Here is a 9239-nt window from a genome sequence, read left to right as displayed (position 1 = left end):
ATCCCCCGTGAGAGGTCAGCGAGCGGGAGGGAGAGGCCTGAGCTTGCTTCGTTCCTGGGCTGGAGTCAGCACTATCTGGATTTCTCTACTTTGGAAACAGACACCTGAAGCAGTCCCGATCACAGGGATCTATAGACGCCTCTCCCAGGTCCTCGGGGAGTCTCAGAGCCCAGAAAACAAATAGCTTAAATAGCTATGACACAGCAGAGCAGCAGCTCTTTCCTCGTGATGTCATCTGTTGGGGAAACTTGGAAAGGGGCACTGGGGCTCTATTTCTGTGGCCTCCCTTACTGAGACGCTGGTGCGGACCCAGCCCTCCGCTGCCCAGAGCTCGGCCACTGGCAGAGACCTCTGAGCAGGGAGATTCTATTTCTGGCTTCTTGATAAGGCTCCGGGAAGTGGGTGGAAACAGAGAGGTGGAGGACTGCAGCGAGTGAAGGGCAGGGTGCAGAAAGGCCTAATAACGTCGAAGCAAGTTTTTCAGCAATTTCTGCAAACGCAATGCATTTCTTGTGGAGCTAAGACTGCGGTCATTTGGTGGACTTGTCACCACCTGGGAGCTAGAAGCAGGCTAGATTCCCAGACCTGGCCCATGGTGTGCCAGAGGGAAAACAGAGCTGCTCCTGGGACTTGGGTTCAAGGAGCCCCTCCTCGGCACCAGACACCGAACACATGCTCTCTAGTCCCCCCGACCCACAGGGGGGATTTTAAAAGGTCAAGTGACTTAGTCACACAGGTAGGAGGTTGCCTGAGAGGCCAGAGAAAAAGCCAGGCTGCAGCGAGTGGCCCGCGTGCCCGAGGAGCGTCCCCATCTTTCCCCATGCTTCCATCTGGACCCAGCTGTCCCTCCCTCCGTTGCCCCTGCAGAGGTTGGAGGGATGAAGGTCTGTGGGTGCTGCCGGGAGGTGCTGAGCAGCTGGGGAGTGATATGTTGTCGTCTTCTCACCCCCTGTTTTGAGTCAGTCAGGTATGCCTGGGTATGTTTCCTCAAAGGAGAAGATTTGTTTTGATTCCTAGATCTTTGAAGGAGGAGGCTCAGATAGAGACAGGATTTGGGGTAGTTCCCGCTTCCGTTCTAAAAATGTTTATTAAGTACCTATTGGGCTCAGCTGTGGGTGACTTGGGCACTTTCAGACTGTAGAACAATGTAGTAACGCTATTAATCCGGTATGTGTTTTCCTACTGTTTTTCACATGTCCTGGGAACCATCTACACGCGTTTGTGTCTCTAGAAGCGCACAGGGATCATAATCTATGTACCTACATGTGTCTCCAGGTACCCGCTCACTGGAGGGAAAGAAGCGACTTTCCCGTAATGGACTGTTACACGGGCCACTTCCTGACCCTGAAAGAGAGAGATCCCAGGACCCCAGACACCACGTTTGAAGCTCTAGCAAGTACATTAGGGAAGGATTGCAGCCCCCCGAGCCAAGAAGCCCTGCATACAGAATGGGGACCAGACCAGGCTTAGGGGAACTCATTCATCATTTTATAACCATATTTACCCCGTCCTGACAGGGCTGGAGAGTCATTCCCAAGCTCTGAAGCAGCAGATAACCTAAGCTATTGTTTGGAGGTCTTATGTGTGCTTTTGGCGATTCTTTTTTCTTCCTGTTTTGAAAGGCACACAAATAGCTCCACGGCAGTAATAAACAGGCTGGCGGTGGCATCCAGGTGCAGGCGTCTGCCTCTTCTCGCTGTAGTCAAAGTTAATTAATTCCCGCTGTACCTTGAAGTAGGTCACCTGCAGGTGTGTGCTGGGGCCTGGCCTGGCTGCCAGGGGAAGGTATTTCTAAACTGGTTCTTGCTGTGTTGTCCTAGGCAGGGCTGTGGAGAAGGGGATATATTTCACCTTTGCGTGGGAACGTCTCCCCTCTCCTCCTACGGGGATGTGACCATTTTCAGATCTGTGGGTGGGGAGGAAAGTCTTCTCTTCCAAAAATAATCTCTCTCTGCAGTGGGGTTTGAAGCCGGACCAAGCTGCTCGCACTATTTTTACCCAGCTTGCAGTTCAGGGTGTAAATAGCAACTCTGGCTGGTTTTTTCCCACAGCTGACAACAGGGTCTACCTCTTCCAGGCAGAGACATTGCACAGAGGAGACAGAACAAGAGTTGCCCTCCGGCCCAGGGGACAAACCCTTGACCACTGGGCTAGTATACACACCGGGGTGGCATCTCCATGGCTCTGTTATCTCTGTCTCTTCTGGGAACACTAGGCCCCTTGATAGCTGCTCGGCTAAGGCTGATTTAAAGAAACCGATGTGGGGTCCTGGGGGAAGGCAGACCCATAAATCTCTGCGCGAGCATGCTGAGGGTTCCAGGAGCTTGAGCAGCTCTGGGCTGCAGCTGGCTGCCCCCCTCGCCCTCCCTCTTGCATTAACAAGCACTTCCTCCAAGCTTGCTGCCCTGTGGGAGGGTTTTCTTTTTTGCCCCAAACCCGCCCGATCAGGATACTCAGGAAAGGCAGAAAATATCCACTTGCGGCTGCCCAGGTGGCAGAATGTCTCTAAAAATATATGCCTCCTAGTTCTCAAGTAACTGGAGACTCCGCAGTGTTCAGTGTTGGAAAGTGCCCTGTAGAGGGCCTGGGGAGAGCACGGACTCCCTGCCGCCGTGAGCAGGGCCTTGGGTTCTGTCGCTGACCGCTGACCGGCTTGGGTGGAGCGGGAAGTTCAGCTTCACAGAGGAGCCTTCGTTGGTACTTTTGATGAGTAAGATAAACCAAAGACTGAGATGTGTGCCCATCACCGTTGCGGATTCCCTATTGTTTCTCTTCTGGAGAAGAATAGACTTTAGGTACTTTTCTCTGAGGCCAGGTTTCTTACCCCAAATCTTTCCCTGGGGTCTTTAGTCTGAAATTAGAAAGGAGAGGTATGAGTTAGCAGGAAAATAGTTCCTCATTATGAGTTACACAGCAACTGCTCATTCCCTTCCTTTAGGTACACATCAGCCAATCATCAATCAATCGGAGAATTTCTCAGATACCTACCATGTACTCAGAACTGGCATTTAGCACATGGTTGGAGTTTCAGGTTCTTCCAGCAAATGATGTGTCAGGTAAGAAAAGGATTGGAGGACAGTAAGCAGCTGAGTAATCCCCACATCTGCTGTTTTGGAAGTGGTTTCTGTGCAATTCCTTGGAATTGATTCTGGGCAATTGTTAATTGCAAAACTCACTGCCAATTATTGATAGCCCGAGTGGCACTGGAGAGCTCCTGATGGTAAAAATAGGGGCAGGTAATAGATGAGAAAATAGCTTTGCATTTGAGAAGAGAGGAGGGGAACATATTGTCTCAATCTGCTGTGCTGTGGGTTTCCGTTGTCAGCTTGGGTTCTCACCGTGACTGCCGAGCGAAGCGTACTTAGTGACCTCCAGTAAAAAGGCTGCCGGGGAGCCGCGCAGGATGAGGTCAAGGCTCTGTCCTAGCAGCCAGACCCGAGGAGATCCTCCCTGGGTTCAGGGCATCCTGGTTCTCACTGTGCCTAGAGTCCCTTTTTAACAGCCCAGACCGCAGTTTTCGGTAAACACCATTGACTTTTAAATGTGCTGCTGGCTCATTTGGGAGGTTACTATTGCCCCTTTTATCTGGTAATTCATTTGTCCACCGAACTTCAACTTTACAAACAATGGCCTTTTGGGAAAACCTCTTAAAGTTTGGATGGTAACCGTCTACCTTAAACAAAAATAACTAAAGCCGGAAGAAGGTTCCGGGTAAGTAAATCCAAAAGTATGTGGCAAATAGTCACATTGTTTGACCATTTGTTTTGAAGAATGCTCTCAGCCCCAGCCTTGACACCGGGGAAACGGCACACGGGGTAACCGACTTCCTGGCTAGCATTTCTCTAGGTTTCCTGGAATCCACTGTGACGTGCTGCTTCCCCTGTGCACCAAGGAGTTAAACTCTGACTGTGCTCTCCTGGTGACTAAGCAGCACAGTGTGGCTCTGAGATCACCCAGAAAGAAACCGATAGGTGTGAGGTTCCAGTGCTCTGGAGATGCCTTTGAAGTGCCCTCTGAGCCATGAGTGAGCACGAGATCCTTGCCACCTAGTGCTCCTGGTTGTGTAATTTTACCGTGAACCTTTGTTTCTTCCTTTGAATTTTGCATGATTTTAAACAGCCTCTCATGTCTTAGGAAGCTGGATATTACTGTGGTGTGTCAGTTATTCCATGGAGAGTATTTTAGCAAACAGATTCCACCCCTTTGAAAAATAACCCGTTATATTTGAAAACACAGCCGAGTCAATGGACCTGACCAAGCCCCGCTTGCTGTGCTTCAGGGAGACCCCATCTCCCCACTCTGGCTGTGTCCTGCCTTGAGAAGGAGCCTCATTAGGCTTCCACTCCTGGCTTCCCTCCCCCTCATTCTTCTCTGGGAAGAAGTGGCTTAATATGACTGATGGGTTTGGAAGGGGACACTGTGCCTCCTACCATCTTCTCCTTCTTTCTTTTCGGCAGTCAGCCCTGCTCCCTCAGCGTGGGAAGGGGACCCCATTCTGGCCACGTCTGTCTGATCCTGCGGTTGGGTATTGGGAAGCTCGTTGGCTTGATAACATAAGCCACATCCTCTAACATCAACTTTATTAGTAATAAAGGTTATTTATTAGTAGTAGTAAAGGTAAATTTTATTAGTAATAAAAGCTTTATTAGTAATAAAGGTTATTTTTGGCCCTCGTCTAGCTTACTGCCATCTCCTAATTCAGTTCAAAACTCGCAGAGAAGTGGGGGGGGCTGCTATTTGGGGACCTTCTCAAAGACCCCAACATGTTTCTGGGAGTTTCCCGGTGGGTGAGGCCCTGGCTTCCAGAGAGCCATGCCGCTGTTCTCCTGCAGGACCAGAGTCCTTAGCGGTCACATGGGTGAAGGGGAGTTTTTAGAAGGCGTTCCTTCCAGCTGAAATGTACTCATTCAAAATGTACCTATTGCAGGCCTACTCTGTGCCAGGGGCTATGATGGTGACCAAGACAGATACAGTCTCTTCTGTCACATAGTTTATAATCTAAGGTGTACCAGTTAGGAAGTTTAATGTTCCAAGTGAAATGAAACAACCTCACACAGGCTAAAGCAATAAAGAGTATGTATTGGCTCGTGAGGGATCCAGGCACAATGTGATCCAGGACTCAAACAACAGGGACCCACGTCTGGCCCCGCTTCCTCTAGGTGGGTTCATTCTTTCATCCCCATGTGATGTGACCTCTCCTTCGCTCCTGGTAGCTTTGAGCTTTCCACTATGGCTGCAGCAGAAATAGGACGCACCAAGGACTAGGCTGAGAAGGGTCCAAGTCCCAACATTCCCGGCAGACTCCTGAGGTGCACTCTGCTTAGACCATTTCAGGTCACAGGCCTAAAGCAACAACTGGGCTCAGTGTGACAGGGTGGGCTTGAACCCCGGGGCCCACCCCTGGATGGAAGGCAGCTGGGCCCTTTCCACGTGGCTCAGAAATGTGGGGACCTATCGGGAAAAGAGAAGTGCAGCAGGCAATAACTGTCTACAGTAGAGGGAAAAAACAGGAAATAAGAGGATAATTCTGCTATGAGGGAACAATTTAACCTGCAGAAAACACAGACATCCCATTATTACCTGGGAAGTCAAGCCCAGACCTGAAAATTCAGGGGTTTGGATTCCAGATTCTATGGTACACAATGGGCCCTTAGGAAAGTTCTGGAGGTGACTAGACTTTTCCCCTTGATTGGGCCCCTCAGGAACTGCCTTCAGGTTGAATTTTTCTGCTCTGTGAACTCGCTTCTTATATTTGGGAAGGTGGATAGCATGTGCCTGAGAGGATGCCAGTTCTACGTAAACAAAGCACCTGTCACTAAATAAACCCCAGCTGTCTATTGATGTGGGTTTGTTATTCTTTCAGGCTTAAGGACATTTGAGTTTAGGTGGCAAACAGTGGGCGCCCTGGGGCCCATCAGCAGCACAGGCACCGTGAGCTGGGAGGACACACAGGCCTTCAGTGTCCTAAGTTCAGAAGGTGTGTGTGAAACAAGGTGCAGCCCAAAGGAGCCGAGAATGGGCCGACATGCAGGCAGACCTGCAGGCCGCGGAGAGCTTTTGGCTGATGCCACAGTGGCTCTCAAGGGACACGAGGGCTCGCCAAGCAACTCAAAAGTACCGCTGGGGCCTGAGCGGCCCTTGACTTCTTCACCCAGCAAACGTTTACTGGGTGCCTTCTATAAAAGAGGCTCCCGTGGGGACACAGAAGCAGTCATGAGGCTGCCACTTAAGCCCTTTTTAGAAAAAAGAGGCAATCTTCGCAGATAAGTAGGTAAATTCTTAGGAGAAACCAGCTTACTATATGCAAAGCTGAAATGAACTACAGATCTAATATTATGCCAGAGATAGAAGCTAAAAGTAATTTCTTTTGGGGGTAGAAGTTGGAAAAGGAGTGGACCATGCCTGGATCTGAGTGAATCTTGCATTAAGGCATGAACAAATATATAGGGTTCAGCTGAAAGATTGCAATCAATTACAGGGGGAGCTTGGTTCTCGAACTTCATTTGTTCTGGAAGGCTGTTTGAGAAGCAATTTGATCGAAAACCAAATCCTACTCATACTTGTGCGTTCTCTCCTTTGTCACCAGAGAGATGCGTGACTGATCAGAGGTACCAGCGTGAAAGGGTTGTTGGGTTGAGAACCAAAGTTTTGTTTGACAACTGAGACTTTTTTTTCCATGAACAACCGGGTCAGGAACTGAATTGTTTGAGATGGGAGACACTCGAGAACTGAGGTTTGAGTATACAGTCTTTTTTTTTTTTTTTTTTTGCATGTATTTTTTTTTTCAATTACAGTTTACATTCACTATTACTCCCTATTAGTTTCAGATGTACAACAGAGTGATTAGAAAATCAGGTACTTTACAGAGTGGTCCCCTGATGTTTCAAGTGTGCACCTGGCCCCATACATAGCTGTTATGGTATCACTGACTAGATTCCCTATGCCGTACTTTACATCCCGATAAGTACTCTGTAACTACCCGTGTGTACTTCTTAGCCCCTTCACCTTTTTCATCCAGCCCCCCAACAACCTTCCCCTTTGCACACAGTCTTTTTTGGTCTCTCAAATAAATATGACTCAGTCCTCTGAACACCTCACAGCAGCAGTTTATTTGTATCTTTCTTACTCTTTTTATTCTGACTCATATCACGATCAATTATTTATTCATTCAATTATTCAGTCAGTCACTCATTGAACATTCATGACAAGCTGGAGATGCACCAAGTACTGTGTCAAAGGCCAAGAGGCAAAACAGAGTGAGACATGGCCCCTACCTTCTAGAAGCTCCGTCCAGTATGGAAGGAGGCATATAAAAAATAATTATAACGTGAGTGGTGCTATAATAGAAGCATGCACTGAGTGCCTAGAGCGGAACTCTTCACAAAGGAGGTGACATCTAGGTGGAGCCTGGAGATAAACAGGACGTTTCTAGGCTGAAATTTCCAGCATCTGGAAAGTCCCTGAGGAAGGAGCCAGCCTGGTGTGCTGAGGAAAGGGCAGAGTTAGGTATGTAGGGAGAATGTCAGAGAGGAGGTTGAAAAGGTAAGTGGGATAAAAGGTAAGTCACACAGAGCCCTGTAGATCTTGCCATGGCCTTTGGACTTTATTTTATAGATAGAAGGGATTTGTTGGAGGACTTTAAGTAAAGGAGGGACCATATTACATTTGGGCTTTAGAAAGACATTCTGGCAGCAGTCTGAAGGAAGAGTTATCCTGGGGTGGGACTGGAGGCAAAGAAATCAACAGGAAGGTTATTTCAACAATCTGGGTGAGCCCTGGCTGGAGAAGCTCAGTGGACTGAACACCGACTTGCCGGTCAGGGCACATGCCTGGGTTGTGGGCCAAGTCCCCAACTGGGGGCGTGTGAGATGCAACTGATCAAGATACTTCTCTCACACATCGATATTTCTCTCCCTCTCTTTCTCCTTCCTTTCCCCTCTCTAGAAATAAATAAAATCACAATCTAGGTGAGAAATGGTAAGGTCCTAAGGTCTTGATAATTGAAAAAGGGAAGAGCGCCCCATCCCAAGCTGCCGAGATGACTGAAGATTGAAAAAAGAAAAAAAAAAAAGAAGCACAAAACTAGTGAAACAGAAGTAACAGAGAACATTTAATGCCTCTGCTGATGACAGCGATGGATTAATTCAATAGAGAAAGAGTGAACAAACTGACAGCAATTTCCTATTATGGAGATTGAAGATTCTGATAAGTCCACAAAGAAAATATCTAATGAAGGGAACAAGGTATATATACCTAGGAGTGGAATTGCTGGGCCACATTGATAGCTATATTTAACTTTTTGAGGAAACTGCCAAACTGTTTTCTAAAGCAGCTGCACCAGGAACAGTGCAGTTTTAAAGACTAGAAGTAAATCAACTAAAGGGAAGTGAGTACATGCAATGCCCAAGAATAACTTTATGCTGGGTTGGCTGCGGGGCACAGAAGCATGGTTAGATCCTGAAGAGTTGAGCTGAGTCCCAGTTACTCCAGGACACCCTTAGATAGTCCTGTTTTCAAATCAAGGGTCCTTTTGTAAATTCACCAGGTGACAGCTTATCTCGCATCTGAAAAGTGATGAGATTGAAAAACTGTCACTGTTAGACCTGAGGCTACAAGGCTCTGTGAGTCTCATGAGATAGCTGGTCAAATAAATCTGTCATTTCATTCATGGTTTCTGCCCTTTTTCTTCTGGTATTTAGAAACCTTTCCCATCCCAAGGTTATACAAATATCCATGTTCTCTTCTCTTGAGAAGTCTTTCATTTTAAAAATGTACATCTTTAATCCATGTGGAATTTATTCACCACCTCCCCCCCCACAAAAAAGAAGAAAGATAAAGGGGAAACAGAATGGGTTGAAGGAGGAATTGAGAGACTGAATAAACAAGACTTCATAATTGATTGATGGGAGATGATATGAGAAAGGAAGAAGTTAAGAATGACAGAAATCACTAGCCTGCACAGCTGAGGAAATGAGGGTTCCATTAACCATGACAGGTAACAGAAGAACACGTTTCGGGGGAAAGATAATGATGTGCTGCATTTAAGAGGTCCACAGGACATTCAGGTGGGCAAGCCCCACTGGCTGTTAGAAATATGTGTCTAGAGTTGACGAGAGAGATGGAAGGTAGAGATTGACAGGGAGTTGGGTAGGTGCTAAAGCCATGGAATTAAACGGCACAGACCGGACAAGTAAAGGGCAAGTTTGGTAATGCCCATAGGTCCTGGCACAGTACTTTGC

General features: G+C 47.7%; 1 long non-coding RNA gene across 1 annotated transcript; it reads left to right on the top strand.

Annotated features, from left to right (window-relative positions):
• Positions 1 to 303: 303 nt before the first annotated feature.
• LOC129071572 (uncharacterized) lies at positions 304 to 8388 on the top strand. Its single transcript, XR_008529275.1, has 4 exons — positions 304 to 967; positions 1276 to 1396; positions 2939 to 3056; positions 7945 to 8388. It is a non-coding gene; the product is annotated as an uncharacterized LOC129071572 (long non-coding RNA).
• Positions 8389 to 9239: the final 851 nt, after the last annotated feature.

This window comes from Pteronotus mesoamericanus, unplaced genomic scaffold (assembly GCF_021234165.1).
Source record: "Pteronotus mesoamericanus isolate MK-2021 breed Mesoamerican mustached bat unplaced genomic scaffold, CSHL_Meso_final contig_269, whole genome shotgun sequence".
NCBI classification, from domain to species: domain Eukaryota; kingdom Metazoa; phylum Chordata; class Mammalia; order Chiroptera; family Mormoopidae; genus Pteronotus; species Pteronotus mesoamericanus.
The sequence above is the reverse complement of the archived record's forward strand: the minus strand, read 5'-3'. Positions and strand labels throughout refer to the sequence as shown.